We start from the raw sequence: 20,790 nt of genomic DNA on the forward strand, positions 1-20,790 counted from the left end.
TTTTTGTACTCCCCACATATAATATTAATTGGTAGAGTTCAGTCTGCCAGCAAACATTCAAACCATTTTTAAAACATTAATTCTATCATTACTAAGCACATTTATAAATACTGCACAACAATTTTGTCTGTAGTGTGGCAACTTTTTTTTTGGAAGAGGGCATTTATGAACATTTATTATACTCCTACTAGATACCATGCTGTGTCAGTTAATTCTTACAATGAAGTAAGTGTCAGTGGCACTTTACCAAGGAAGAATGAATACTCAAATTTGTTACTAAATGACTAGCAAAGGATCACTCAGCAAGAAAACAGCAGAGCCTAGACCCAAACTAACTGCTATGAGTTGGCGCAATTCCAGTAATCAGTGCGGGGGCGGGGCGGGGGGACGTAAGGTTTAGTTAAGTTTTGTGCCATGGTAAAACTTGGCAGATGGCAATATCCTGAGACACTTAACCTGCCTTGTTTAGAAGTTACTGAGCTGTAAATTTACATTCCTCCTAAAGAAACAGTTTCTAACTTTAAAATTTAAACATAAAGACTTATTACAGCAGGTTGTTTTCAGGGAAAACACTGCAGAGGAAACATTAATTCACTAACTAGATTTAATAGCTGTTTTATAAATATCTCTTGAAGATCATATCTTAAAGAAGTGTCAAAGTTACTTGCCTTACAAACATGAAAATATTTTAAATAAGAATGTTTAAATATATTAGAAAAATACTTCCTATAACCACGGCACTTTTAAAAATTAAAGTTAACTCTAACCTACATTATCATTATTCACTATACTACAAATACAAGTGATATTACTGGTTTTCCCTGAAAATTCCATTAAAAAACTAAAATTTAGAAGGGCTCTGAAATGAACAATAGTAAAGCTATAGTAAGATTTCAACAAACCGATGGACTATGTTATCGGTGCCAAATAATGAGATCTGAAAGCCTGTAGAACTTTCCAATAGAATGATTCCAGCCGAAACCATATAGAACTTGATGGATATACTGTTATCTGGTCAGAGTATCCAAAGATGCAAAATAAATGAAGATCTTAATCCCCGAATTAGGTACAGTAGTTAAGAGAGCACATTTAGAAGCCAGATTGGCTGAATTGGAATCCCAGTGGGACCAAATTCCTAGCTCCATGCCTCAATTTCCTCAACTAACTCAAACAGGTGTTGGGGAGCTAGGATGAGTAATGTGCTCAGAATAAATGGCAAACAGCCAGTGCTGCCGAAGACGAGGAGAAAGGAGAGCCTTTTCGCACTGTTGGTGGGAATGCAGACCGGTGCTGCCACTGTGGAAAGCAGTATGGAGATCCCTCAAAAAATTAAAAATGGATCTGCCTTTTGACCCAGCGATCCCACTTCTAGGAGTATATCTGAAGGAACCCAAAACACTAATTCCACAGAACAGAAGCACCCCCATGTTCACCCCAGCATCATTTACACTCACCAAGATATGAAAGCAGCCCAAGTGTCCAGCAATAGATGAGTGGATAAAACAACTACATATTTACACAATGGAATTCTACTTGACCATAAAAAGGAAGTTTTACCCTTTGCAACAGTAATGGATGGACTTGGAGAACATTATGCTAAGTGACATAAGTCAGTCAGAGAAAGGCAAATACGATATGATTTCACTCATATGTGGAATCTAATGAAAACACTGAACTAACAAGGAAAATAGGGATAGACTCATAGAGGGAGACCAGATGACAGCTAGTTGGTGGTGGCAGGGGAAGTTAGGGGGTGGAGGGATTGAACAAAAAGGAAAAAGGACTCATGGACATGGACCACAGTGTGTGATGAGTGTGGGAGGTTAGGGGATATAAGAGGACTAAATGGTGACGGAAAAAATATATAATAAAGGTTTAAAAAAGAAAAAATCACATGAAGTAAATACTCATAAATTTTACTTACTATTTTCCTAGTACTACCCACTATAAAAAATAAAATACATGGTGCCCAGGACAAGTAGAAAAGGGAACCCTTATACATTCTTGGTGCGAATGTAAGTTGGTATAGCTACTATACAAAACAGTATGGAGGTTCTTCAAGAAATTAAAAATAGTGGATTGAGCGCGGGCTGGGAACCAAAGTGTCCCAGGTTCGATTCCCAGCCAGGGTACATTCCTGGGTTGCAGGCCATAACCCCCAGCAACCGCACATTGATGCTTCTCTCTCTCTCTCTCCCTCTCTCTCTCTCTCTCCCTCTCTCTCTCTCTCCCCTTTCTTCCCTAAAAATAAATAAATAAAATCTTTAAAAAAAAAAAGAAATTAAAAATAGACTTCCAAAGAAGATGGAGGCATAGGTAGACACACTGTGCTTCCTCGCACAACCAAAATAAAGACAACAACAATTTATAAACAAAAAACAACTAGTACTGACAGAAAATCAAACTGTATGGAAGTCCAACAACCAAGGAGTTAAAGAAGAAACATTCATTCAGACTGGTAGGAGCGGTGAAGTGGGGCAGCTGGAGAGAGGACTCACGGCAAAGCGGCAGCTGGAAGACCCAGGGAGGTGGAGGACTGTGGAACAGGGTGTGGCAGGCAAGGCAGCTGGCAGACCAGACGGTCCCACATTCTCACACAGATGAACCAGGAGAAATGGGTAGCAGGACAGACTGCAAAACCCAAGGTCCCAAAGCAGGGAAATAAAGCCTCAAACCACTGATTGAAAACACCGGTGGGGGTTGAGGCGGCAGCAGGAGAGACTCCCAGTCTCACAGGAGAGTTCCTTGGAGAGACCCACAGGGTCCTAGAACGTACACAAGCCCACCCACACGGGAATCAGCACTAGAAGGGCCCAATTTGCTTGTCAGAAGTGGGGGAAGTGACTGAAATCCGGCAGAAAGGCAAGCAAATGCCATTGTTCCCTCTTGGACCCCTGCCCCACATATAGCGTCACAACTCAGCAACATGGGTTGCCCCGCCCTGGTGAACACCTAAGGCTCCGACCCTCACTATGTAACAGGTACGCTGGCTGAGACAAAAAAAAAAAAAAAAGGCCCAAATGAAAGAACAGATCAAAGCTCCAGAAAAAATACAACTAAACAACGAAGAGGTAGCCAACCTATCAGGTGCACAGTTCAAAACATGCTCACAGAAATGCTTGAATTTGGTCACAAACTAGATGAAAAAATGAAGGCAATGCTAAGTGAGATAAAGCAAACGTACAGAGAACCAATAGTGATGGGAAGGAAACTGGGACTCAAATCAATGGAGTGGACCAGAAGGAAGAAAGAAACATCCAATCAGAAAACAATGAAACAACAAATCAAAAAAATGAGGAGAGGCTTAGGAACCTCTGGGACAACTTTAAATGTTTCAACATCTGAATCATAGGAGTATCAGAAGGAGAAGAGAAAGAGCAACAAGTAGAAAACTTATTTGATCAAATAACAACGGAGAACTTCCCCAATCTGGCAAAGGAAATAGACTTGCAGGAAGTCCAGGAAGCTCAGAGAGTCCCAAAGAAGTTGGACCCAAGGAGGAGCAGCACACCAAGGCACATCATAATTGCATTTCCCAAGATGAAAGGTAAGGAGAGAATCTTAAAAGCAGCAAGAGAAAAGGAGTCAGTTACCTACAAAGGAGTGCCCATAAGACTATTGGCTAATTTCTCAAAAGAAACCTTACAGGCAAGAAGGGGCTGGAAAGAAGTATTCCAAGTCATGGAAACCAAGGACCTACATCCCAGATTGCTCTATCCAGCAAAGCTTTCATTTAGAATGGAAGGGCAGATAAAGTGCTTTTCAGATAAGGTCAAGTTAAAGGAATTCATCATCACCAGACCCTTACTATACGAAATGTTAAAGGAACTTACCTAAGAAAAAGAATATAAAAAACATGTACAGTAAAATGACAGCAAACTCACAATTATTAACCACACCTAAAACAAAAACAAAAACAAACTAAGCAAACAACTAGAACAGGAACAGAACCACAGAAATGGAGATCACATGGAGGGTTAATACAGGGGAGTGGGAGGAAGAGAGAGGGGGAAAAGGTACAGAGAATAAGTACCATAGAGGGGAGGTAGCAAATAGACAGGGGAGGGTGAGAATAGTATGGGAAATGTAGAAGCCAAAGAACTTATAAGTATGACACATGGACATGAACTAAAGGGGGGAGCATGGGTGGAAGAGGGTGTGCAGGGTGGAGGGGAGTGAAGGCAAGGAAATGGGAAAACTGTAATAGCATAATCAATAAAATATATTTAAAAAAATTAAAAATAGAACTATTACACAATCCAGCTATCCCACTTCTAAGAACATATCTGAAAGAAGCAAAAACACTAGCTCAAAAAATATATGAACTCCCATCCCATGTTTACTGAAGTGTTATTTACAATATCCCAGATATGGAAACAACCTATGTGTCCATTCCTAAATGAATGAATGAAGAAAATGTGAGATCAGACTTCCGGCAAGATGGAGGAATAGGTGGACGCACCATACCTCCTCGCACAACCAAGAATAAAACAACAATAATTTACAGACATAATATCACTCAGAACTGTCAGGGGATTTATCTGAATGGAAGTTGGACAGCCAAGAAGTTGAAGTAGACCCGTACATCCAGACTGGTAGGGGACAACGAGACGGGCGGGCGCAGGGCTGGCGCGGGGTCGGCGGCGCGTGGAGGTCGGGGGAAATTTGGCACAAAATCGGCACAACAGCCATCTGGGGCGCAAGAATGCAGCGGTTATCCCTGAGTACGCAAGCTGCGGCTGGGGGAACCAGTGGTGCAGCGATTGTGGACCAGGGCAGAGCTCACAGCCCAGGAGCCCAGGGAAGTGTCTGAGCCCAGGAGAATGGAACTACCGCCATTGTTCCCTCCCATCCCCGCTCCCGCCCCCACATATAATGTCACAATCTAGCAACTGGGGTGCCCAGCCCCAGTGAACACCTAAAGCTCCGCCCCCCACCATAACAAAAGCGACCAGACCGGGGGAAAAAAAATAATAGGAGAGACAGGGAAAGACATAAGACATGTTTCCAACAGAACAGATCAGTCCCCCAGGACTCATCCTTTTGAGCGACTAAGAAATAGCCAATCTATCAGATGCACAGTTCAAAACACTGGTGATCAGAAAGCTCACGGAATTGGTTGACTTTGGGAGCAATTTAGATGAAAGGATGCAGGTTACCATAAAAGAGATGCAGGAAGATACGCGGAGGAGAGCCAATAGTGAAAGGAAGGAATCTGAGTCTCAAAACAATACAGTGGACCAAAAGGAAGATAGAATCAACCAAGCAGGAAAGCATGATGAAATAAGAATTCAAAAAATCGAGGAAAAGCTTAAGAGCATCCAGGACACCTTTAAACGTTCCAACATCTGAATTATAGGGGTACCAGAACAGGAAGGGGAAAAGCAACAAATTGAGCACGTATTTGAACAAATGATAAAGGAGAACTTCCCCAATCTGGCAAAGGGAACAGTCTTCCAAGAAATCCAAGAAGCGCAGAGAGCCCCAAAGAAGTTGGACCCAAGAAGAAACATACCAAGGCACATCATAATTACATTATCCAAGGTAAAAACAAAGGAGAGAATCCTAGGAGCAGCAAGAGATAAGGGGACAGCAACCTACAAAGGAGTTCCCATCAGACTGTCAACTGATTTCTCCAAAGAGACCTTACAGGCAAGAAGGGGCTGGAAAGAAATATTCCAAGTCATGAAAGACAAGGACCTACATCCCAGATTGCTCTATCCAGCAAAGCTCTCATTTAGAATGGAAGGGAAGATAAGGTGCCTTTCAGATAAGGTCAAGTTAAAGGAGTTCATCATCACCAAGCCCTTATTTTATGAAATGTTAAAGGGACTTATCTAAGAAAAGAAGATAAAGAAAAGACATGTATAGTAAAAGGACAGCAAACTCACAAATATTAACAACCACACCTAAAGCAAAACCAAAAGAAACTAAGTAAACAACTAGAACAGGAACAGAACCACAGAAATGGAGGGCACATGGAGGGTTAGCAGCAGGGGGGTGGGAGGAGGAGAGAGGGGGAAAAGGTATAGAGAATAAGTAGCATAGAATGTAGGTTGAAAGTAGATAGGGGGAGGGCAAGAATAGTACGGGAAATGTAGAAGCTAAAGAACTCATAAGTATGATACATGGACATGAACTAAAGGGGGGAACGTGGGTGGGAGAGGGGGTACAGGGTGGAGGGGAGAAAAGGGGGGAAATGGGACAACTGTAATAGCATAATCAATAAAATATATTTAAAAAAAGAAAAAGAAAAAAATTAAGAGCAGAAAAAAATGTTTTGCTGATACTCATTCAAAAGTCATAACCATAACACCAACAAAAAAAGAAAAATGAAAGAAAAAGTTTAACATGTTATATATTATTAGGGAAAGTTCATGGTTTATGACTATGTCAATCATGCCACAAATTAAATTTCTTTCTTCACTCAGTCAGTCAAGCAGATGCTAAACCAAAGTCAACAGAACAAACTGACTGCATCACATTTTGGTCAGAAATGAAAACACTTAAAAAACTGTATTGCTTCCCCAGGAAGGGAAAGCACAAGTACCGTGAATCCTTTGGAAGGAGGAAGAAAGCCTTTTGAGTTGCTTGCTAGTGCTCTCCTGAAGATGAGCAAGCAGCAGTGGGACTGTGTGCAGAACCGAAACAACTGCTGCCCGGCTTTCTCTAGCATCCCAGGAAGTGGCATCTCAGTCAGGGATTATGATTTTCTCTGTCCTCAAATACTCGTATCTATGTTTTCTGAGGCCCTTTCACAGAAAAACTGGGAGTGTAACATGGCAGTTGTTTATCATATTTAATATCATCTCTTAGAGTCAACGAGTGTTAAGTCCGTGGTTATTAATCATGTGATAGGTTCTCTGCGGACAAGCAAGCAGAGGTGTTGCCTGCTGTTTACCCAGTTTTCTGACATCTGGAACACTGTAAACATGGGGAAACAGCTGGATCATTATAATCTCCTACTGATTTTTGTCTGGGGTGATTTTCTAAAAATCTAATAGGCTAAAAAGCACCTTCTGACCAAATCTATTCTGGTAAACCTTGCTCTCAATTTAATAAAGACAATGAGGCTAGATTAGCCAGGTGGATTACAATTGTAGCATACTTTATAGCTTTCAAGTTGAATGCTTAAAAATAATTTCTTGCAATCAGGAAGAAAACAATACTTTAAGCTTCTACTTTAAGAATATGCATGATATTCTTCCCTTTTTGAAGTTTGAGAAAATACATTAACACCTTACAAAATATAATACATAACCAAAAGTTCCTTGAGCTTAAAAAAAATACTAGCCCTGGCTGGTGTGGCTCAGTGGACTGAGTACCAGCCTGCAAACCAAAGGGTCGCCAGTTTGATTCCCAGTCTAGGGCACACGCCTGGGTTGCAGGCCAGATCCCCAGTAGGGGACACATGAGAGGCAACCACACATTGATGTTTCTCTCCCTCTCTCCCCACTTCCCCTCTTTCTAAAAACAAATAAATAAGCAATAACATCTTTATTAAAAAAATAAAATAAAACTGATTTTCCCTTTTAAAAAATAGTGTTCATTGTTTTATAGTTACTTCACAGAAAAGAAACAGCTAACTAGAATATGAAGAAATGCTCAAACTCGCAAAATATAAATTGAGACATCATTAAATGGCAAAAATTGGAAACATGGACAATACCAGGTGTTAGGGTGGCGGGGAATACAATTTCCATGGGATGGAAACTGATTCAAAAGCTTGACAATACTTTTTATGCAACAATGCCACTCCTGAGTCTGTATCCCAAAGAAATTCTCAAATATGTCCCCGACAGACACGTACAAGGCTGTTTACTGGTAGCACTGTTTATGGTAGCCTAGGCATCCATCACTATGGGAATGGATACACACCATGGAATACTAGACTGCAGTTAGGACCAATTAGCCAAATGTACATCTAAAAACATACACAGCTCTTAAATCAGTAATTAGTGAAAAACAGTAAAAACTGAGCAGGATCTATAGCATTTTTACAGGGAGAATTCCATAGCCAAATTCTATAGTAGTGTGATATAATGAGGAATTTTGGAATTAGAGGTACATACAGATAAAAAATCACTAAGTGTTTTATAACAATGTATACAGAATCAAGGACACATAGCCAACACATTAGAGAGGGTGCCTGTGGGGTGGGAGAGGAAATTGGGCACAGGACGGGGCTGAACAGAGGGCCTTTATACACTGATGCCAGACTGAGCCTAAACCACAGAGCATGAGGTCCAAATTCAGAATATCTTCATTCATGCATACATTAATTTATTCAATAAAAATTTATTGAACACTTCAAGTGCCAAGTACTGTGCTTAAATATAAACTTTTCTTATTATTTCTGAAGGAAGGTTTTTAAAGAGCCCTCAAAAATATTTTATACATTTTAAGATATGTTTTAACTGGAAGTAGAAGGGGGGAGTAATTTTGATTAGAATATAGTATATATTACAGTGTGAGAAATTCATCATTCTTAAAATAGAGGAATTTAATTTTTATACTATAAAAATTTACACTTATTTTTTCATCAACTATAAATATACCTTTAAGTTTTTTAAATGATAAATGAAAAGCTGAAATGCAAAAAGAACTCTAAAGCCCTACAAAATTACATTGTCATATCTCAGTTCACAGGTAAAACATCTTTTCTCATGGCTCTCAGGGTTGAAACTATTTCTTTTTGGAGAAATTTCGTCTACTTTATTTGTTCCATGTAATTTTCCCACAAAAGCTATTTCAACAGCTCAGGAACACTTCTTGCCAGATTTCTGTTTTCTAAGATTTCACAAGCCGACTGCTGGCTGCCAATGTAGGTGTTGTAGCTAATATGCTCATTATACAGCACTGCTAACAAAACTGATTAACACATTCAGTGAAAAGTGATATATCATTCCACATCCCACAGGCACAGAAAATGATGCTTTCCCCCCAAATTACCTGTTCCCCTTTTTTTACAAACCCCAAATGTTAATACACTTATACCATAATATTGGAAAATAAAACCAATAGCAACTTGTAGGACATCATGAGTCTAGAGCTCTAATAATTATAGCTTTTCAGTATTTTTACATTTTTTTAACCCTCACAGAAGGATATATTCATTGATTTTAGAGAGAGACAGAGAGAGAAACATCAATGTGAGAGAAACACCAGTTGCTTCTCACAAGCTCCCAACAGAGGACCTGGCCTGCAACCTAGGCATGTGCCCTGACTGAGAATCAAACTGGAGACCCTTCAGTTTGTAGGACAATGCTCAACCTGCTGAGCCTGACTGGTGGGGCTCAGTGATACTATCATCTCCAGTAATATTATCACCTCCACTTTATAGATCATTTACAAATCAAATGCTCTTTTTATTATCTTTAAAACCTCTACCTAATGGCCTCAACCTCCACTCTATTCTCTCTTTCTGCCATTCCAGACATTTCTGACTCAAAAATATGACTGATGTTTCTCATGGAAATGGATCAGTTCTTTTCTCTGGCCAGCCTCCTCCCTCTTCTCCCTTACTACCACAGAAGTTTCCATCATGAAGATATTCTCAGTTAACCACTTCCTCACATACTTATGAAAAGTAAAAAATATAGAAGTATATAAAGTATAAAAAGCAGCTATCTCCTCCCCCAAAAAAGGAATACCTCAATAACAGTCCTTAACATTTTATGAAATTAGAAATATTCCATAAATATCATTCTATAATGTAACCTTTTAACTAGCTTTACTGCAGACATCTTTCTACATCAGTATATAGAGATGCACTGCATTTTTACCAGCTTAGTGGCACTCCACTGCGTGGGCCCATCATACACTGCTTAACCAGCCCCTGAGGAACGCCATTTTTTGCTCTAACAAACAATGCTATAAAGAAAGACTTTGTACTACAGTTTTCATGCAATGGTATGAATATATTTATAGGACAAATTTCCAGAAGTGGAATTGCTGGGTCACGGGGAATGCACATTTAATTCCAACAGACACTGCAAAATTCACCTCTAAGGAAACTTACATTCCCACTAACAGTGTGCGAAAGTTCCAACTTTCCCACATCCTCATTCACCACTGGCTATCATCAACTTGTTTCATCTTTCAATCTGATACACAAAAAGTAGTAATTATATGTTTTATTTTATATTTATTCAAAATATTAGGATTATAAAATTTATAGCTTAAACAGATTTTGTATTTATTATTAGTTGTAGGCTAAGCTGAACTGCCTATGCAGATTAAAAAAAATTCAAGAAACACATTAACAATATAGCTGGAAACTGGGAATGTTTAACTGGTTTTGGATTTTAGCAGGGAGTAGACAATGAGGCCAAGCACAAACAAGTTTGATCTCTTTGTTAAAGTACGCATACCTTTCAAGTGAAATGCACTGTTATCAGTTCTTCAAGCTATGCCATACATTTTAGAAATGCTTCTTTTGAAAGAGTATATTGAGGTGTGCCTTAGTGGATTGAGTGCCGGCCTAGAAATTGAGAGGTCGCTGGTTGGATTCTCAGTCAGGGCACATGCCTGGGTTGTGGGCCAGGTCCCCAGATGAAGGCATGTGAGAGGCAACCAATCAATGTATCTCTCTCACATCGATGTTTCTCTCCCCCTCTTTCTCCCTTCCTTCCCTTCCCTCTAAAATAAATCAATAAACACATAAATAAAATCTTTAATAAATAAGAGTATATTCAATTCCATAGCCATGTATTCACTTTCTCACCTTTACTTACTCATAATACCTCTTTATGTGATCAGTTCACTTTGATGTTTTACTTTCATATGCGTTGTTTAAAAATCTGACCGTTAACCTCTTTTAGATGTTACAACACAAGAGTGTAATTAATTCATATCCAGCCATGAAATTCCAAAATAATCTGGACAATTGGTATAGGTTGTTGTGTTAGAACACAGAAAAAATAAAGGAAATAAATGTGAGCAAACTATGCAGCCCCACACACTCTATGAATGCTTACGTAACTGACACGTCCCCTGCTCAGGAATGCTGATGCACTGCCAAAGGCTGGATGTCTCTGATGACAATGCTACTAGCAATGATGGCTGAACAGAGCTATTCACGCATTTTCTCACCTGATTTTCTTTGTGGCCACATCCAGGCAACAATTTTTTGTCAGGGGGATTCTAATTAACTCTAAGGGGGACTTTGATCTTATTATTCTGTCTATAACTGCAAAAATAAGTACCACAAATTATCCAGAATACCAGAAAGGCTTCAGCTCAAAACTAATAAATCAGCAAACCCCTCTCTACCCTTCCTTTAGTTCACAACTAAACTTATATTCCTCATTGAACAAACTGATCCTTGGGACTTTATCTCCAAGTCAAAGCTCTTGCTACTTTAACATACCCACATCGTCTATCCAAGGGAGCACATGACAGATACTGCACATCACCTTTCCCACGTCACAGACTGAAAGAGATAGACCAGGGGGCAGGAAAGGGCAGAACACCAACGTGACAAAGTGCTAAAGCCAAGCTATGAATTACCTTTCAGCCACTCACAGCTGCATTGTGAAAAAGCTGAAGCAAAGTAGGGCCTGTCCTTCCTTTGGATGGATTCGAGTGTAATATAAAAGCATCTTCCTGACTTGCTAGCAACAGTGCTGCCCTCCCATCCCTCACATAACGTGCCCTGCAAGGGAAGGACTGCTGGGTTCTAAAGACAATGACAAGAAGCTCTGTATTCTGACAATGGGAGGGAGCAGTGAAGACCAGCTTTCTGGGCTCTAAACTATGCCAGACGGCCCTGCTAATCCTCCCCAAATCCCACAGCGATGGGGTGGGGGTGGGGACAGAACAGAAAACAGCCCAAGTTGAATCAAGGACAGTTGCTCTGGATTACAGGAGGTCATAACATTTTTATTTAAATAGAGGGGGGAGGGGTGAAGGGGCAGCGCATATATAAAAGCCTGTATCTTTATAAAAACACAAAAATAAATTTCAGCCTTGGTCCTTCTGATGTGCTAACCAACATCTGCCCCCAATCATTTGCCAGCCCAGGCTGCACGGAAGGCACAGGGTAGCAGGCATTTTCACACAGTGAGGCTGGAAGAGATACTACCACAGTGTAAATTACTAATTAGCTCAATAGAAGACAAAGAGAGAAAATACCTGTCACAGAATGCTGTTTACAACATGACATATAATAAAAACAACCCTGAACATTTCAGAAAAGCGCCTTACTTTTCAGACTTCTATTAGCATGTAAATGGCAAAGGAATAGTATTATAGTCTTTAAAAAACTGCCCATACCTCACAAACAATAAGGCGTGACTGGGAAGAATGCTTCCCAAATAATTTGTAATTTTCTCGTCCTTATGAAAGCAGTGTTTTTAATCATTACCATCAGGTTTAATAAGAAGCTGTATTTCATCAGTTTCATGATCACTTAAAATGGGGGAAAGGAAAAGAAGCTTACAAGTGCTGTACTTTACGTTTGTCGGAATACAGATAATAGTGCTTTCACTGAAATCAGACAGGCCTCCTTCTGCAGGTCACGCCTTTATGGAAAGGACAGGCTACCATTTTCATGATAAAGATTGAGGATGAGCTGGAAGGTGGCAGTTGGGGATAGGGGTCAGTTAAATCTCTTTATATGACAACAACTAAAGACTCCCAAAATTTAGGTTATTTGAGGGAAGGTGATAGAATGCTACAATATTTATATTCATTCCCTTACCATAAAGCAAAACTATTTGTATGAACTGCAACCAAAGTTCTTATGCATTTTGCACTTACATCTTTTCCACCCCTCGCTGGTGTGGCTCAGTGGCTTGAGTGCCGGCCTGCGAACCAAAAGGTCGCAGGTCTGAATCCCAGTGCCTGGGTTGCAGGCCAGGCCCCCAGTTGGGGTGTGTGAGAATCTGATGTTTCTCTCCCTCTCTTTATCTCTCTCCCTTCCTCTCTCTAAAAATGAATAAATAAAATCTTTAAGAAAGATCTTTCCTAACTCCTTAAAGCTACAAAAATATCTTCAAAATATATCTCAGTCATGGTCTTGAACAGCCCCGTGGCTCCTGTTGGCACCCACACACCAATACCTAGCATATCCTAACAACCCACCCATGTGCGAGCATACCATGCCACGTGGCAGGGAGGTCCCCAACAGAGGGACACACCATGACAGTTTTTGCTGATGTGGGAGGGGCCTGCAAACTCATCATTTACAGGTAAAATAATGTTTTTCAGAATAGGCTGAAGAAAACAAGCCATAACACCACAAAAGCCACTGATTCCTTTCCTCCACACGTTTGACTAAAATCAGATACATACCAACTTGTTGATACACTCAAGTCATTCTTGCCTTCTCTTTTAAAACTGGAGGCCTTCATATCTGTTTTTTTCAAATTTACTTGTTTAAAAATAAGTGAGGGTTGGGCAGAGGAGGGCAAAGGGGGAAAATGGTGACAACTATAGTAGAATAACAATTTTAAAATGATTAATAAAAAAACCTCAAGTGAGATAAAACGATAAAGCAAATAGGGCAAAATGAAAACAACTGGTGAATTTACATAAAGGTATATAGAAGTTCCTTGAACCATTTTTGCAACTTTTCTATAAGCTTGAAACATTATTAAAAAAAACAAGTCATGCCCTAAATATGGAGCATTAACAACTGATATTCTCTCATAGGGTTGTTGAGTTTCAATCAATGGACATACTTAACTCATGCTGGACACTTAGTAAACACTAATTACAAGTTATCTTTTTAAAAGAAAGGATCAGTTGTATCAAATGAACCACTCTGGTGGAGGATGCTGATAATGGGGGAGACTATACATGTGTGGGGGCGGTGGGTGAATGGGAAATCTCTGTACCATACCCTTGATTTTGCTGTGAACCTAAAACTGCTCTAAAAATATAAAGTCTTGCCCTGACTGGTGTGGTTCAGTGAGCTGGGCATCACCCCACAATCTGAAAGGTAGCTGGTTCCCTGGTCAGAGCACATGCCTGAGTTGTGGGCCAGGTGCCTGGTTGGGGGCATGAGAGAGGTAACTGACTGGTTTCTCTCCTTTTCCCCCCCTTCACCTATCTCTAAAAAATAAATAAATAAAATCTTTTTTAAAAGTCTTAATTTTTAAAAATTGAGTGCATCAACGTACTTAACCAAATTAAAGCATGCATAAATGTACTTAGTATATTATTTACAGAGGCAAACAAAGAGAAGATAGTAAATACTCAGCAAGAGTCTGAAAAGAGATTGCTTATGGATGGCCACACTGCGAGTTCCATTTTTCCTCAATGGCAACAATCTTTCAACTACAAACCCATAGGGTATATGAGAAGTCCAGAGTCTTTTTTCTAGCTAAAAAGGTAGACAGGTAACCATTAATCTGCAATGCCATTATACATTTTTTATTGTTTGGGGTAATTTTATTTTATAAATACAATTTTATAATAAAAAAATAGGAGCATGTAAGAACCTTGATGTAATCTTTGCATTAGACAAGACCCTTAAGGTATCTGTCCCAGGTTCCCTATCCAGAAAGGACGTGAGAAACAGTTAATAACAAAATCAGAGCAAAAATTTAAGTACTGACAAACAAGACCAATAAAGGATTAAGAAAAACCAGTACTGTTTAATCTGGAAAGGAGCACAGTAAAGAATGACTTCACAATAGTTGCATAGATGTAATACCAGACAGAGCACAATGAATCTGAGTATAGGCTGTGCCAGCAAAATGCCAAGGTTCAAATCCTATTCTCCACGTTTCCCTTATTTAAAAAAAAATTTAAAAAAAAGCCCCACCTGGTGTAGCTCAGTGGATTGAGTGCAGGCTGTGAATCAAAGGGTCACTGGTTCAATTCCTAGTCAAGGCACATGCCTGGGTTGCAGGCCAGGTCCCCCATGTGGGCCACATGAGAGGCAACCACACATTGATGTTTCTCTCCTTCTCTTTCTCCCTCCCTTCCTCTCTCTCTAAAAACAAATAAATATTTTAAAATAAAAAAGCCCTATAAATAAATAATCATTTAGTTACTACTTGACAAAAAAACCCAAGTATTATTTATAATAAAAGATTATCAGCTATATTTTAGTACAAATAAAATGTCTGAGTATAACCTTGGGCAAGTCACTTAATCTCAAGGAGCCTCTATTTCTTCACATGTAAAATGGGAAGGGGAATAGCACTGAGCTCAGGACTGATGTGAGGAGTAAATGAACCAAAGTCTTCAAACAGTTTACAACCGTGTCTGACACAAAACCACTATACATGGTAGCTACTCCTATTAAGTTTATGAAGAACTGGCATCTCCTTAATATTATTTAGTAAGCCAATATTTTTCCTCAAAAATTGAGAATAAAGAGCATAAATACAAATATAGCATTAAGTGTGTGCTGGTTAGACAGAAGGCAGGCTCTTCTTATACAGAAAATAATTAAATGCTGGAAAAGATTACCTACAAAGGTTCCTACATTACCTCTGCAGATTTACAAAAACAGGATAAATTTTTATCTACCTGGGTAATTTAAGTGGGATATTGTCTGAAGCTGCAGGGTAAACTACAGGTCCTTTCAAGGTTTCGTTCCATCCAAAGAATCTACGATCAACCAGAAAAACATTTAATTATGTACAACCTACTTATTCAAATCTGAAAACATAAACTTTAAAGTTTTTTGCTTAGTAAATAATATGATAAACAATATATAGTTAAATGGAATAGAATTCTACTTGATGAACAAAGGAAAATAAAGCTTAAATTTATCACTGGAGTCCTTATGATAACTAGTATTAGTTGAACCAAAAGAGTACCCATTTTCAGTTTTAGGAATATCAACTAAGTCATAACGACTCACGGACAATTCATGATTTAGCACACTGGCAGCATATGGAAAAAACGACAGGACTGAAACAGACCCTTTCCCTTGGTTAATCTTATAGCTTGTATTTTCTTCTTTATCAATATCAGTAAGTCTAAAATAACTTATGTAAGAACACCAACTATAAAACAATTACATTATTAAAATGGCAATACCATACACAGAATACCAACTAGTAGTAATTCCAACCAAACACATCTGTAAAGAAAGAATATGTACACATCTCACAGAAACACACAACTCATACCAAAGTTACTCTTCAACTTGAAAGTTAATATTTCACTTGAACAATGATTAAAATAAAATTAAAAAAAGAAAGTTAATATTTCAGACTAACCCTCTTAACTTAGCAGCAAAAGTAGTCATTTCTAAAAATTCTGTTAAACTGCTAAATCAATCTAATCACCTTGAGTGCCTGCTTAAAGAATCTAGAATTCATGAATACAGTTCACAGCTGCATTCATTCAGAATTGATTCAAAACTATTTATATGTATTAATAACTGATATGCACAAATCAAAATTCAATCTTTGCTGTTACAAATGCCTTCAATCTAATTTTTGCTTTTATACAAATACACACAAAACAGTGGCAATCCAAATTTACACTTTGAAAAAAGTATCATTTTGTATCTGAATATACACTAATGAAATAACCTCAAATAAGATTATCAAGAATAGTCTGCATTTTTTCCCTAAGTAAATTATATCCTATCCTTTGACACCATCAAATGCAAAGTAAAATTGCTCATATTCTTAGCTAAATGTAAAAGCTTCAGAATAAAAAATCATCGAAACACATACTCAGGAAGAATAACCTAAATTTTGTCCCAAATTTCTTATCTTCAATTTCCAAAAGTGTCTTAAAAATCAAAAGCTTCTAGAAAATTAATATTAATATTGCCTTCCTTACTCACACCTACAAAACAGGAGAGGAAGTGGAGCTGTCCAAGCTCTAGCTTGCCTTCTTACCTTAGAGAGGCTTTTCCCATGATAAAAATTATTCATAAATTCATTATTTAACCTGAATGATAAATCCCACTCCAAAATCCTCCACTATTCTACAAATTTCCCTTTCTTTATTCCACTTTGCTAAGTGGGTGAGTTACCTACTCCAGTATGAAATGTCCTACACAAAGCTAAAAGCAGCTTGGGAACTCAAAGCCCTCACAGCCCTGATTTAAATCTAAATCTCCTCCCCAGCAAACTTCCCTGGTTGGTTATTTGCCTTTCTCTGAAATGATTTCTCAGTATTCTCCAGCCACCAAACACAACTAGGCAGAAATCTGGTTGATTATCAAAACAAAAAGATCTTCAGATTTATCTCAGTAACAGCACTCTGAAACACAGCACTCAGTAACAGCACTTCGCTGAAACCCAAAATGCTGTGGATAAAGCACTCTGCCCGACCAGCACTTGTCAGGTATGACATTGTGACAACACAGCACTATCACACTACACAGGCACAGCCACACTGTAAAAAAAACACCCCATTTTCCTAGGATCACAACCCTAGTGAAATGAGGTTTTCACACTGCATTGATGCTTTATCATTCAGACAAGAACAAAATCAAATCAAAATGGGTCTCATCTTTTCAAAGTGGACATAAAAGTCAAATTAAAAGCAATAAAAGGTAGAAGCAGATTCAAGATTCCTTGAGGAAAGAGGTTTCTGTAATTTCCTACTTTTATGGACAAAAGGACTCACAGTTTCAACACAGTTCTCATCTCAACAAAGAATTCCTTTCCTGCACCCTCCCACCTTACTTCTCGGTTTTTACCCTATCTCTCCGTCTCTTTTCACTCACCATGGTTCCTCTTCTGCACCAAAGGCTCCCTACACTTGATCCTTCACTACAGCATCTGTGCCTTTGCCCATGCAGACCTTCTGGAGGATCTCCCCATAACATGCACACCTGATTCCCACTCCTGTACAGTCTGCCTCAGTTCTGCATCCATCAGGACTCCCCTGACTTCCCTTAACCCTGTTCTCTTCCCTTACTCCCCATCTCATCCTTTAAAGCCTGGGGCCCATCTCTGCCTTGCTCCTTCAACCCCTGCTATTAGCCCTGTCTCTTCACCTCCCTGTTTTTACCTTATATTTTGTTGAACCTCGTCAATTAACACAATTCCCACACCGCCAGCACTTCTTACTCTTTTTTCCCATCAGCTTTTCTGGTTCTCAAACTGTCCTATAAACGTCCTATCTCATCTCTGTCCTTTCAACCCTTCCTTCCCCTACGCTCTTATTCCTAACTCCACCTGGTACTAGTCCAGTGTCTCATTCACCCTCTCTCACTTTCAAAAATTTACACTCATTGCTCACCAACCCATACCTTTCTCAGAACCTCGCAGTTCCCACCCCACCGCCAGTCCTAGTCCTTCAGCTCATCTCGCTCTACACTAGTTCACACCCTTGTCACGTCTAGCTCTTAATCACTCTCTCTCCTCTGCTCCTAACTATTACCCCCGCTCTGCCCCTCCTTGCTGCCCACTTTCCAACTCTTACCCCAGTACCCCTCACCCCTCTACCATCCCCTGCAAAGCTTTCCCCTTCAAATCCTTGCTCTTATACCCAACCCCGGGATCCCTCTTCCAAGCCTTGGTCTTCCTAACCTCATTCCCTGCTCGGCTTCCTTAACACCCACCCTGGTTTTTGCCTCCTTCCTACCTCCTTGGCTGCCTTCTCTAGCCTTCTAACCCTTTCTCCCCTTAATCCTCATCTCATTCTTAGCCCGTTCCCCGCAACCGCCCCTCAAGCTTTCCTTCTCCTCTTCTCCTCAAAGCTTCTACCCCAAACCCTGCCGTCGCCCACCCCGCCAAAATCTAGCGCCGGCGCGCCCGGACTGCCGGCTCTCGCCTCCCGCCGGCTCTCGCCTCCCGCCGGCCCCCCGCTTCGGGCGCCCCCAGTCCGCCGGCGCCGCGGTCCCGCCCCCTGCCGCCACTCCTCCCGCCCGTGAGGCGCGCGCTGCCTTTGTCGCCCCTCACCCGGTGTGTAAGGATTTTGCTTCTTTAAGGGGGAGGGCCAGGGTGCCAGAGATTCCTGTCCCCGCCTCCGAGGCTTAGAATGGGCTCTCTTGCCGCCGAGTCCTCCCTGGCCCCCGTCCCTGTCCCCCCACCCCCTGTAGTTACCCCCTTCGCTGCTCCCCCCGCCCCCTCCACTGACCCCCCCCTCTATTTACCGCCATCATCAGCACGCGCGAGCTGTCACCAGGGCGCGAGACAACCGAACACGGCCACGCCCCCTGATCGCCGGTTGGCCTGCCTGCCTGAGCCCCGCCCCCGAAGCCCCGCCCCCGGGCCCCGCATTGCGCCAACGGCGCAGCGCTGGGCCCCGACCCCGGTAACGTTATCCGCTGCCAGGGTTCGCGCCAGGGGCGCAAAGTTTAGGGTCAGCCACAAACGCGAGGCCAAGTACAGCTTGGCGTACGGGGCGGCGGCGTAGAGGGGCGTTGTGAATCGCGGATCGAAGTTTGGTTGAAGCACAGGAGAGTAAATAAGGAGGTTTCCAGACAAAGAGATTCTTAAGGTACCGAATCTTCTGTCTGTCCCTCCTTCTTAAAGGGCCAGAGACTCTCCGGAGTCCATCTCCGCTCCCTTCTCCGCAGCCCCTTTAGCCTCAGAACAGAAAAGGAATTTTACATTAGTTCCCCGCACTCTTTTGGAGCTGAACATCGCTAACCAAGGCCAAGGGGTAAAGCCTTTCTCACTATCCCATCTATGTTTTTGTTCTGTTCTGTTAAAAGACTTAGTTTTAACTGTGTCATTGGTTCGAAAGCGAGCAGCCTGCAAGCGGTGGGGTTTCCTGAGGCTGCGTTTGCAAAAGTTACTATTGGCTCCCAGAGGGGTGAACACGTGTCTGGCTTTTGCCACTGATGACCCAGGCGGGATTCAGCTGTTTTATGGAAATCTCCCCCAAGGAAGAGTCTTAACTTTAAACTAAAAGCAGTTTGCAGATGCTGGGGATGGAGAGAAATCACAGGGAAACAGAACGGCGGCTATTTCTGCAAGTCTTCTCTGTTTCAGGAAAGGTTTCCTTCCTGGGAATCCTCTTGGGTACATTGTCCTGACATAACTTGCCGGGGAGGGGGTAGGGATGGGGGTTTACCTTACGCAAAATAAGACCAACACTATTACATCACCCAACACATGACTAAAGCAGGTAAAGGCTTGTATTTAAATGTAAGGACAAGTTAAAAATAAACATGTGTTATCAGCTACACTGGCTCAAGGCTACACACTTGTAAATATGAAATAGAGAAGCACAAAAGCCAAAGAACAATAAAACAAGGGGGGAACAGCATGTGCGTGTATAACTACAATGCCTGGAGCCAAGTGCAATTAAGCATGAAAACATTTCCAAAGATAATTAACAAGAGATTTGATGGCAGAAGAGGACCTGGTGATTGATTTGGTGAGGATTTGTCATGTGATTCAAGAGTTAAGAGTTTGAGCTAAAATTCAGCATTCCCTTTGTTGTCTATTACCGTTAACAATCTCTTTATCTTACTTTGTAACTCCTTAATTACCTATTTTATCCCTTTGGTCCCCAAACCACCCAGGAAATTTCTTGCACAATAAAGGTTGTACAATATCTTATTCTATGTTAATTCCCTGACAAAGAGTCCAACGCATATTAGGTGCTTTTGTTGAGTGAAGGATTTTGGAGACACTTAAGACTTTTGAAGGAAGGGGTGATCTCCGATTAGCAATTTAGGGGGGAAAGAGTCTCAGCATTGTGAGCATGTAGTAAATCAGTGGTTCTCTAAGTGTGGCCTGTGGAGCCCTTGGGTTCCCTGAGACCCTTTCAGGGGGGTCCAAGATCAAAACTACTTTCATAGGAAGATTTTATTTGCCCTGTCACTGTGATGACATTTGTACTGATGATGCAAAATTAATGACAGATAGAACTGTTACTGCTTTAACACAAATCAAAGCAATGGCA

General features: G+C 40.7%; 1 protein-coding gene across 1 annotated transcript in view; it reads right to left on the bottom strand.

Moving 5' to 3' along the window:
* USP49 (ubiquitin specific peptidase 49) overlaps window positions 1-16,117 on the bottom strand; it is an 80,588-nt gene extending 64,471 nt beyond the window's left edge. The window contains 1 exon segment of the mRNA XM_036025043.1: window positions 15,487-16,117. The gene's annotated coding sequence lies outside the window, so the exon portion shown is untranslated.
* Between the last annotated feature and the right edge of the window lie 4,673 nt (window positions 16,118-20,790).

The sequence above is a fragment of the Phyllostomus discolor genome, chromosome 4 (assembly GCF_004126475.2).
Source record: "Phyllostomus discolor isolate MPI-MPIP mPhyDis1 chromosome 4, mPhyDis1.pri.v3, whole genome shotgun sequence".
Lineage (NCBI taxonomy): Eukaryota > Metazoa > Chordata > Mammalia > Chiroptera > Phyllostomidae > Phyllostomus > Phyllostomus discolor.